Source organism: Mirounga leonina, unplaced genomic scaffold, assembly GCF_011800145.1.
Source record: "Mirounga leonina isolate KUSES-001 unplaced genomic scaffold, KU_Mleo_1.0 Mir_418, whole genome shotgun sequence".
Lineage (NCBI taxonomy): Eukaryota > Metazoa > Chordata > Mammalia > Carnivora > Phocidae > Mirounga > Mirounga leonina.
In genome coordinates, this window is record NW_023270739.1 from 19549627 (window position 1) to 19561730 (window position 12104).

General features: G+C 40.7%; 1 pseudogene; it reads left to right on the top strand.

The window, feature by feature from the left end:
• Positions 1 to 330: 330 nt before the first annotated feature.
• On the top strand, positions 331 to 647 carry LOC117998486 (annotated as a pseudogene).
• The last annotated feature ends 11457 nt before the right edge of the window (positions 648 to 12104 follow it).

The window sequence follows — 12104 nt, forward strand, 5'->3', positions numbered from 1 at the left end:
GTAGAGAAGCCAATTGGCTACTTGTAATTCAGGCTTTCCAAGATTGTCCATGAACTTATGGCATAAGAGAAAAAAATCCAGGATATAGTGAATGGAGAAGAAATATGTTGAAGTTTGGTCTCTAGAGCAAATGTGAAATAGAAGGAACATGTAGTTATTGGAATAATTCAGGTCAAATCCATATTGGAGGGATACTAAACAAAGAGAAAATGGCAAAGAGGGACAAGGGAAACAAAGCATATGAAAAACCAGAGCCGTCTGGGAAGAGATGAATCTTTCCTTCTGTAGGCTTGAGTCAAGAACTCAGTCATCTTGGTAATACTGGGTTGGATGCCTAAAGTTGCCAAGAAAAAGACCAGGAGAACTTTCTGGAAAAAACTTAGCTATACCCAACAATTCAGATATGGTGAAGTGAAGTCAATGTTCCGAGAAGTTCTTCTAAAACAAGTTGTCTGTGGAAGATATAACCACAGTGGTGCTGTGTAAACCCAAATTTTTACTCTTAAAATCTCTGACTCTGGAAAAACTGGAGAAAAATGCAGCAAGCAACCCAGGATACAGTTCACCAACAAGAAATGGCAGAAAAGGGACAACAGCAAATAACTCAAACCTTCTAGAGGATACCCTACCTTACTTACTATTAACAATAGCTAGAAAATAATTTGCATCTGTATGCTGAAGATAGTATGTGTTATAAAACTGATAGTACTCTCTATATAAATAATATAAAAATATCCAACACTAATGAAACTTGTATTGTGAATTACACTCTGGTTTGTATTGAAAGTAAGCAATTAAGAAACTTTTAACCACCCCCCCCACCACTACCCAAAGAAAACCATGTAAAAAGCTAGTTTTTACTTTTAAAAGATGAAGAGTAATAAAACACATTAAGGCCCCGTAGAAAGGGTATGGATCAGGAAGATTTATCCTGGTTTGGAGAGTCATGACTCTGAATTACTAATGAATTTAAAAGATGATTCCAGAGTTTGATTTATGCCTGCAGAGAACAATCCAGGGTTCAGATTAAAAAGCCAGAAAGAATGAAAAGCCTCAAGGTAGAAGATGGGTGTGTTTTCCTGTCCAAACTCCTGTTCCAAGGCAAGCAGGGAAATGGAATCATGTAGTTTGGTCTTACTGTCTTACCAAGGCTCAAACATTATGAAGTGTATGGTGGATACAGACACATGTCCAAAAGTGGCCGACCAGCCAGTTCCAAAGTCTGTCAGATGATAAGTTCTCACTAAATTGAGGAGCTATTTGTCCTCAGGAGCAGTGGCCAAGGGGAGAAAGAGAAGGAAAGTGTCTCCTTGGGTTTGGAGAAGAGCCAAAGTCCCCAGGTCACTGGGTATGAAGCAGCAACATTATTTCCTTTTAAGCCTAGGGCTCAGTGTAAAAGGCCCCGGAGGCTTGTCAGAATGGTCACATGACTGGGCTTCACAACCTATACCCTGCAGGTTTGGATGATTGTTTTGTTGAGGGGATTGGGATCCTGAGAGAACAGGTTCCCCTTTTAGGCCCTATATGTTGTCCCATGAAGAGGGAAAAGCTGCTGGGGAAGTCTATCAGTCAGAAGTTTTCAGAGAAGCAGAACCAATAGGGGAAGCAGAACAAACAGGAACCATCGTAGATATGTGTTAAGGAATTGGCTCATGCAGGTGTAGAAGCTGGCAAGTCTAAAATCTGTACGGCAGCCCAACAGGCTGGGAATTCTGGCAGCAGTGGATGAGGCAGTTTGAGCCTGAAGGCAGTGTGGAGGCAGACCTCCTTCCTCCTTGGGGGATTTCAGTCTTTCCTCTGAAGGCCTTTAGCTGATTGGACAAGGACCACCGACACGGAGGGCAATCTGCTTTACTCAGGGTCTACTGACGTAAATGTGAATCTAACTAATACCTTCACATCAACATCTAGATGGATGTTTGAGCAAAAAACTGGGCATAACAACCCAATCAGTTTGGCATATAAAATTAACCATCACAGAAAGAGAAGAAGGATGCTCTCTGTCACATTCCTCCTTTTCTTTCTCTCCTCAACCAGCAACCAAGCAGGATCTGAAGCCTCAGAAGTGGTGGAGGTGGGTCCGGGCTGCCCTGGTGGGTCTTAGTGTTCGGGGCTGGACACCAGTGGCTGCCTCAAAGGAGTAAGACCGGAAACTGTTAACAGCACCGTGGGGAGCCCCATTCCCTATGGGACAGAACCCATGATGAAAGGGAGAGGGTCTCCTATCCATACTCCCACCGTACTGAGAAGTTGAAACCAGAGCTGAGCAGAGTTAGTTTCAGAAATAAACTTGGCGGGATCCTCTGACCTTGAGATCTGGACTTTTGCTTTTCACTGTGGTGGGCCTGGCCCTGGAGACACGGGTCTTGTGGCAGGCTGGAGGATTTTCGTAAGACTTCTTTAACGTGCTGTAATTAAAAGTTTTGGAAATATCCATGGGCAATGCATTAATGCCACTCCAGCACCTTAGTCTCCTCACTCAGCTGATACACAGAAACAGGATTCTGAGCCACAACAATGGGATCAACTGATTTTGTTGTTAAGTAGCTTCTAGGAGCATTTTGAAGTCTCAGAAAAGCCACAGAGGAAAAGCTCTTCAAATCCCTTTCTCTTCTTTCCAGTTCCCGCTCTCTGTAGGCCGCAGAAACAGATTAACATTTGTTACACCTCCATTGTAAGCAGTCAAGCAAGCAATCAGCATTTTATCTTTGGTGTTTGATTGAAGGTAGTAGGCATTTTTCATTTATATTTTTTGCCTGAAGGGAAAGGGGAAGCAGATAAAAGGAAGAGACGGCATTGCTATGAGGTACTTCTCCTTTATGTGAAAGTTGTAATCTAATGTCATACTCTAGCTCTTTTCAATTCCGTGAGTGTTCCTTCATTATCTGACAAAACAGGGCTGGGATGCGGTTACCTGATATGTAGGGGAATATCACAGTGTTAATAAAGTTGTGTCAAACAGCCTCTAAAATAAATTTATAATTTTGTTCTCATGCTTTACTTTTACCTTCAATAGAATAATTTGGATTTATATGTTTGCTATTTTAGAATTTACTTTGAAAAATAACTTGGGTAAGTTACAAACGGACAATTAGGAAAAATTGCAATTAATTTATTCCAGGTTAAAAATGTAAATGAAAATCTTTATTATTCCAAGGATTATTGAAGGATGATATTAAAATAAATAGAAGTTTATACACAAGTAACAACCTCTCCTAGAAAACTCATGTATACTAAGTACAAATGAATATTAGCTATATTTCAATGTTGTAATAATACCTTATATTTACTTAGCTTTAGATTTTAGAAGTACACTCATGCAGATTGCTCATTTAGGGTATTTTTTTCCTGTTGATTGATCCTCTCAACCTCTGCATTTTCATAGATGGAGAAAACCTTCTTATGTACCCTGAGGATTAAATTTCAGATCATGGAAATGAGATGGAAGATGAAAATCAAAGGACTGACTACCAATTTTTATTATTAAAGTATTTTTCTTCTTCAGACAATTTAATGGAGGAAATCAGGAAAAAATATTTTCCTTGAATAATTACTGTATTTCCATTTTTTGACATTAAGCAGTGGCCCTGGGAGGAGTTGAGAGGACATTAATCAGATTTGCCTGAGGCACAGTGATTTGGAGGAGGCGGTGGCATAAAGGAAACCCTATAAGAACATCTAGATTTCTAAGGAACTTTGCCAGTCAATGCCAAGTAAGGTTTCTAAGATGAACTGGAAGAGAAACTTCTAAAGATAAAGAATGGCTGGGTCAAATGGGTGGCTCAGTTGGTTAAGTGTCTGCCTTTGGCTCAGGTCATGAACCCAGGGTCCTGGGATTGAGCCCTGCATGGAGCCTACTTCTCCCTCTCCCTCTCCCCCTCCCTCCACTCGTGCTCTCTCTGGTCTCAAATAAGTAAATAAAATCTTAAAAAAAACCCCCCAAAAAACAAAAAAACCGATTGCCACAGGTGCTGAGAATGACCAGAAAATTGGTAACCAAATGATTGTGTATTCTGCCTCTCTCATTCATCTTAGAGTTAAGATAAGAAGAATTTGTAGGAATTATTCAAGGAAGACACACACACACATAAAAATAATTTTTACTATTATAAAAGCAATCAATGTCTGTTATGGACAAATTAGAAAATACAAATTAACCAAAAGGAAGTAAAAAAGTTCCTAAACCCATGACTCAGTGGTAATTTTATTTTTTCTTAATATCTGTGTATCTTACATGGAATAAGTGTGAACAAATAATTTTTTCAAAGCTAGTGGTAGAATTTCTTTTAGGGAGATACTTATCTTTGTTTAAGAGAATTCTATGTTGGATTTGCCAGGTATGAAAGAGAGCACCCAAGGATTGAGCTTTGTGGAGAACATTAATGTGTTCACTAATACCCAGTTTCCTTCTTCTGGATCCCCTGGAAGTTAGGAAGGTTACATGGCTAGTTCTGGCCAACAGGTTGTGAGTGAAGTGTGTGTGTGTGTGTGTGTGGTTTATACAGAAATTAGGGAGTGATATCTCCATATGTTTTCTTTCAGTGATGTGTTGGAGCTGATATGTGCATCTCTTCCTAATTCTGTGTTCAGTGACTTCATATTGGTAGCTAGAAATTGGCCATGATGGGAATATTTTTTGATGATGTTTAGCCATTATAATGTTCATCATGATGGTCATCAAAACATGATGATGTTTGGCCATATCTTGTGCATATCCTTATTTAGTTCTTAAGGTCAACTTCCTGCAAATAAAAATTAGGGTAAAAAAGTCTGAAAAATTTTGAAGTTTTGCATATGTCTTATTAAAGGAAAGGTTAGGTCATTTTATTTGCTTACCAACAAAGACCTATTGTGAATATATCCAATTTGATGAAAAAGCAATATTGTTATTGTTCATATTCTATGATTTGGCAAAAGCTTATCGAAAGTTAGTTCTATGTGGATTCAGCATATAGAACAGATAGATTTAATTATTTGAGAAACAGTTTGGAGGTGTATGGGGGTAGACTCCTATGTATAGTGTATCCACAATTACCTTTGCAAAATTAATATCCTCTTATACCTATCTTGCCTTACACACTTTTCCCCTTTCCTACAGTGACTACTTGTTTAGGATCAGAATGTAGTGAGGATTAAGAAAAGGGAAGGAAGAGAGAGTGGAAGTAAGAAAAGAAGTATATAATGTGTTTGTGTCCATATGCTAAAACCATTTGGACCCAAAGAATAGTTTCTGAATTATATTAGTTGGTTTTAAAGCATATTCTTTTTAGTTTCTCTTGGCCCTAGTCATGGCTCCATACTGGGGGCTAGGATAAGTCCAAACTCATTGCAACAGAAAAGAACACAGAAGCATCCAACATTTCTATTCTGAGCTTGTATGTAAAGAATGAGTTAGCCTGGTGCCCAAGGCTCTCCAAAATGTCCTTCCTTGCTTTCCCCCCAGTTCCAGTCTCGTATTGCCCCTCCTCATGCACACTTTCTACCCCAGGCATGCGGAGCTGATGCTGTTCCCCAATCCATGTTTTTTTCTGTTAAGTCTTGATCTTTGTAGTGTGCTTTTCCCTCTGCCCAGACTCTTTCCCCTCTCTTTCCACTATGCATACAGTTTCAGCTTTGACATCACTTCTACCAAACCTCCGGGTCCCCCTCTGAAGGGAGTTTGGTGCTTCTCATACGTTTCCATCATGGTTGGTGTTTACCGCACAATATTTTAATTTCTGATTTCCTTATTTGTTTCCCTCGCATGAGACTGGAAGCTGCTGCAGCATGAGGACGATACTTGGTTTACTCTCATCACTTAGCAGGTTGACATCTAGTGGGCTATCAGCAAGTCTAAATGAAGACGATTTAAAAATAACAAACAATTCTTGTGAATCTTTAGGTTTACCATACGACTTCAAATAAATCAGGAAACATTTATAAAGGCCTGCTTTGTGGCTGGAGCTTTGTTGAGTGCCCAGGCAGGTACAGAGATGAATACGTCTGAGGAATTTACAATCAGTGATTCTGATGATAATCCAGGATCCTGAACAATCGAGCAATTGAAGGAGAGGAAGTGGCAAATATTGGGAGGGTTGTTATTTTTGGTAGATTGAGAAACTAAATAAAAGACCCAGAAGCATCAAACGTTTTAACCTTAAATTTGTACGTAAAGAAAGATTTGACTACTTAAAAATATACACACTTCCACAATTGCTAACATATAGATAATTGTGGGGTTTGTCCTTGTGAAGCTATCTCCTAGCTTCTATGATCTAGATGATCATAAAATTACAATTTAACTTTCCCCACAAAATCTGTTAGCAGTTCCTGTTTCATGTTAGTTTCCTGGGCATGCAGAACTCAATATAAGCTGTCTTAAATGTTTTCCTCATTATTAAACAGTTTTCTAAAATCCATAATTCAGCGAGACAGTAAGTAGTTGCATTTATTTCTCTACAATTCAGCTCTGCAAAGCCTGACTGTGAATTCAGCGGGGCATTCTTGCGCTAGCCAGTTTTTGTTATCAGCTACACAACATGAAAGAAGATTGTATTTCCCAGCTAATGGAAGAAAACTGAATGAGAATAAAGACCCTAAGTATTTTAAAACACTGGCTTGAATTGCAGCCTTGAGATCTAAAGGTAAAGAACAGTGCAAGTCCTGAAATAGATACATGAGTTACCTGTTTGGGACAAAAGGATCTTATTTTCCTTTTACGTTAAATGAAAATACCCATTCTGTTTGTTCTGAATCTAAACATTCCAGTCTTAAAGAAAGTTCCTTTCCTCCTCAAACTCCATTCTTCCATTTCCTCATCTCTGAAATTTTAAGTACAATAGGGAAATAAGCCTGAACTTTAATTTCAACATTTTCAAAATATATCATTTGGAAGCTCTTTTTGTTTCAAGAGGCATGTTAGGATAAAAAGAGACTTTCTATGTCAGAAGGGTCTTCCAACTGCAGTATCTTCAGTGCAGCTAAAGACATTTAGTTCAAAATGTACAATTGTGATCCGAAGCTGAGATGAAACGAATCACAGGTGCAATTTCATTTTCTATGCTGTTTTTATGTTTTTTGACATTCTTTTAATGTAAGTCTGTAAATGATTTTTGCGAGCACAGGGCAGTGAAAAACATCTTACAGGTGATTTTATTTCAGGAATCTTTCCCCCCACTCCCGCCATGACTTTTTGATTCAGAGTGCCTTTCATTTGGCAATATGTATGCACTCTACCAACCGGAAAAGCCCAAACAAACAGCAAAACCCTCCTAGCAAAACCTACTTTTTTTCACTTTCATGCTTTGGAGCGAGTTGATATAGGTCAAATCCCATTAAAGTGAACAGAAATTTGAGTGTGATATTATTTGTCAAAACAGAATTTGACATATCTCTCTAATTAACCAATCTGGGATCAATGGAATTATTCTCTTTTGACTCAACGGATAGGAAATTAGTTCCAAATGCTTTTCAACATGTTGGGTGTTTTTTTCCTGGGCTAACCCCACTCTTCAGAAGTTTTCCTTTAATTTCCTTCCAAAACTTCATTTTCAAATTACATGGCAAATTCAGATACCACCTACATGAGGACCATGAGAAATGCTCCAAGAAACAGCACCCAGTTAAGCTCATTTTCTACATTTCTGCTTGGTATAAGCTGAGAAACTGATGATACGGAAGAAATGACCACTAAAACTTGTCTTTTTATGACAACCTCATCACTATTTACATTTACTTTAGGAGAGACTAAGGGTTATAATGTTTCTGTACTTGAAGTTCTCAGATTTAATTTTGAGAGGTGGCTGGAGGTAGTGGAGTTGGCTGGGTTCACATTTTAGTCCAACACTAGATGGATTAGCTTGGGCCAAGTAACTGAACTCTCTGAGCCTTTGTTTCTTCATCAGCAAAATGGGTGTAATAATACCCATGTCTCGGAGTTGGCATGAGATGAACTTTGATTGCATATAGAAAGTATCCAACCCTGTAGCTGGCATCTGGTAAGTGATCAATAAGCGCTAGCTCCTCACCCCCCCCACCCCTTTCCTTGCCCTTCTTGGATGAGCTGGGACCCTCGGTGTTTTCCAAAGTGAAGGATGAGGATGCTGAGATGTGGACAGTTAAAAATCTTCCCTGTCCCCAGGTACCTGCCTGCCATATTCTCTACATTTCTTGATTTTAGGAATTAATTTTTGAGGAGAGAGTCAGGCCTTATACATGGTAGTCCTCCACTCAAATACACAGGAATGTTAAAATATTAGCTGGCATACATAAGTAGAAACAGTTACCATATGTCCTGGTTTACTCAGCACGGTCTCATTTTTGTTCTGGTCTGATTATTAATAGCACCCCCTTTTCACTCTCAAAAGTGTCCAAATTTGCTGATAAATTATGTGATCATCCATGTTTTGTGACAAAAGGTCCTTTTTTTCCTGTTTGCTGCTATATTTCTAGTGTTTAGCATAGAGCCTGATATGTGGTTGGTGCTCAATATATACTTTGTTGTATGAATGATGCTACATTTGTTTTCCTTTTTTAAAAAAGATTTATTTGTTTATTAGAGAGAGAGAGAGAGGGAACGTGCGCATGCTCAAGTGTGGGGAGGGGCAGAGGGAGAGAATCTCCAGCAGACTCCCGGCTGAGCATAAAGCCTGATGAGGGGCTTGATCCCATGACGCAGGAGGTCATGGCCTGAGCCAAAACCAAGAGTCCAATGCTTAACTGACTGAGCCACCCGGGTACCCCTACATTTATTTTCTTAATACATAATGCGATATTCCTGATTATAAAAGTAGGACAAATTACTTGGAAAATTTGGAAACTTCTGAAAAGTAGAAGAAAAAATAAAAAAACTACAACATGATTATTAATTGTTAATATCACAAGCTAGATTGCTTTATCACATAATTAACTGTTTCTTGGAAAACAGTGGGCTGTATCTCAAGGATATTTGCGATAAGGAGGGGTTGGCATATTAAATATGTCTGTCGCAATGTCTGCTTGCTCTGAGCCCCTTCTAAATGAGCAGGTCTAGATTGCTGTGTTTTATACTGTGGGACTCTGCCCTACTGGCTGGAGCTGGTTGTATAAGGGGTGGGCTTTGATCCAGGAATAGTCAAACCCGAGGCTGGCCAACCCATGACCTGGTGCAAAAGGATGAGCAGGGCTAATCGTATTCCCTCTTTTGAAGCTGAACTAGAAAATACTGTTAGCAGTGGAATCTGAAATAGAAGGAATCTATAAAGAGAAGCCATGAGGTAAGGTAGGGTCATGAAGGGTCCTGGCCAGCTGAAGTTATGAAGAAACAAAAGCTATGAGGATGCAGAATCTTTGAAGTAGAGGAAAGTTTTGCAGAGTGGAGGGAGAGAGTAAACCAGCTGGTATAGACAGGAGAATGGAGCAAGACCCAGAGAGGGACAGAGGCACCATCAGAGACAGACTGCGGAGGCTCTGACAGAAGCAGAGAGACAGAGACAAGATGGTCCCTAACCTGTCATGGTTCTCCGAAGTTTCTCTGGGTATCTTTATGATAATTCACTCTCTCTTAGGGATGCCTGAGTGAGTCTCTGTTCTTTGTAATCCAAAGAATCTATTTGGAACAACTGGCTGGTTACAACAATGGGGTACATGCTGCATGTCAGGGATCACACTGGATCAGGGTGTTTGGTTATATCATAAGGATGCAGGGAATCTCAGAGATCTCAACCGAGGGAATAAGATTTATACCTCTTGGGAACTGGAAAATCGTCAGACAGCTACTCTCCCCACTTCCTTTTTCTTCTGGGATCACATGTGCTCTTGCTTTTGCTACTCCCTGCATATCTTTGTTTGTCTTTCCATACCAGCTTCCTTCAAAAGCTCATCATTTCTGCTCCCCTGTCTGGCTTGCATCTGACACTGGGTGGTTGTAGCATTGACTCTGGTCCCAATTCTCTATGACTTTTATGGGATCTTGTGTCCAACACTATTTGATTAGCTGCAATCAGCTTATCTTTTATTTTAATTCTTGAGAGAGAGAGAGAGAGAATCAGATGGTTGCTGGTCAGCTGATGAATTGGCTGTTTGAGTCAGAGGTTCCGCTGGTCCCATGAGCTGTGGCAAAGGTGTGTGAAGCTACATGAGCCCCTACTCCATCAACTGGGGTTGTGGACATCGGTTTTCTGATTAGCAGAGAAGGAGAGGGCAAATTGAGCAACATACAAGCTTACATACATCTTGGCCCTGCCCTGCCATTTAACATGATGTTTATTCCTAGTGCAAAACCACTGTTGGACTGCTCAGACCCCGGCCCTCATGACTCCTAGTTTCTAGGGAGGCTTTCTCATTTCTACCATTGCCTTAGCTCATAGGCTTTTTTTTTTTTTTTAATTTTTTAAGATTTATTTATTTATTTGAGAGAGAGAGAGTGAGCAGGGGGAGGGCAAAGGGAGAAGGAAGAGAGAAAATCCTTAAGCAGAGTCCCCACTGAGCACGGAACCTATCACAGGACTCGATCCCAGGACCCTGAGATCATGACCTGAGCTGAAACCAAGAGCTGGATGCTCAACCGACTGAGCCACCCGGATGGCCCTAGCTCATCGCCTTTCTGATGCTTTTCCTGTCTGTTCTTGGAGGTGTTCATGGTTCCAGTTCTGCCAGTTTGCCTTCTTCCCAATTTTGCCACTGGGTTACCTACCCCTTGAACTCACACCTCTGGCAGGCAATCTTAGCTCTTCCTCAGATCCGGCAGGGCTGTAAGAGCCCACTCAGCAAGTGCAAAGAGAAGGCTGTCCTCTGCGTAGGCTCGGATGAAGAAATAGTTGAAAAAATGACACAGTCTGGAATACTGACAGATTCAGCACGACTTGCCCGAGGGCGCCAATCGTGTAAATTCTTCCCCCAGCAAGATGACAATCTCTTAGCAACTCGGAGCTTCTCTGGTTTCAGTTTAACAGCAACAGGGCAGCAGACCACAGGGGAACTCATTTCATCCCATGGAGTGTGTTCACCAAAGCCATCTCAGCCTAGCTGTCCGTTTGAATCAGCACACCCTGGTGAAGGATGATTTGGCCTTCTTTCCGACATGTCTCAGTGGGAGTGACAAGAGAGACGTGAGGATGCACAGCCTTAGGGAATTGTCCACGTGGCCAGCCGAGACTCTGGGCCACACTCTGTCCACAGAGACCCATGTCATTTGTTGCAACTGCTCCTTCCAGGTCCAGGGTCTTGTTCATTCCTTTTTGGGGAGGGAGAACTTCGTGTTCATCACCTCTGTGATGTCTTTGCGTTTGCATTCTGTGCAATTTTCATCTGACACCACAGATTCTGTGGTTGTCGTCCCCTCAAGACTGTGTGGCCAGAACAGATTATATCTGACAAGTTGAAAGCTCCATGGAGCCATTTCCATGAAGGAGGAAAAAAAAATCAGACCAAGAATTGAAGGCTTATATTTGTCATGGTGGGGGCGAGTTCTATTTTATTTAGAGAACAAAAGGAAAGCCTTGGACTCTGAAGAGAGGGAAAGATGTGGGGTATGGGTATGCATCTGTTTTTTTTTTTTTCACAGCTCTGTCCCAGGTGGCTACACACTTGGTTTTTAGAACAATTGCTGACTCTCATACTTCCCTGTTTCTCAAGTAGTATTAGAAAATAATTAGCAACAACAGGAATTCTATAATTTTTTCTGCAGTCAGATCTTCTCAGTGGATGGGCCACTGCATTGGAGTAAGTCGGGCACTTTCTGAAGCTGGGTAACTCTTTCAGGCAACCGAGGGGCCATTTAGTAAATTAGTCCTTGGAATGGTACCCATGGAAGTTGTTGGCTAGGGTGAAATGTACCAAAATTCCTCCCTGGTGACCTGAAAGAGCTAATGAATGCTTAAAGGATTCTTAGAGAATTTTCTAAGTGACAAACAAAAAAGGCTCCCCAAGTATCAATTCTACAGTATATACTATGTAGATGGAAGAGGCAGGCAGAGTTCTTGGTCACACAAGGGGGCTTCTGATCCTGGGACATTGCAGTAGCAATGATGATCCTAATGATGGGGTTCTGACAAGTATTTCCTCCTACAGAGCCCAGTGAGAAATATTTGGAATCACCTATGTAGTCGGCCAAATGGAGACCTGGTCTGCAAAAGCCTAATTGGAGT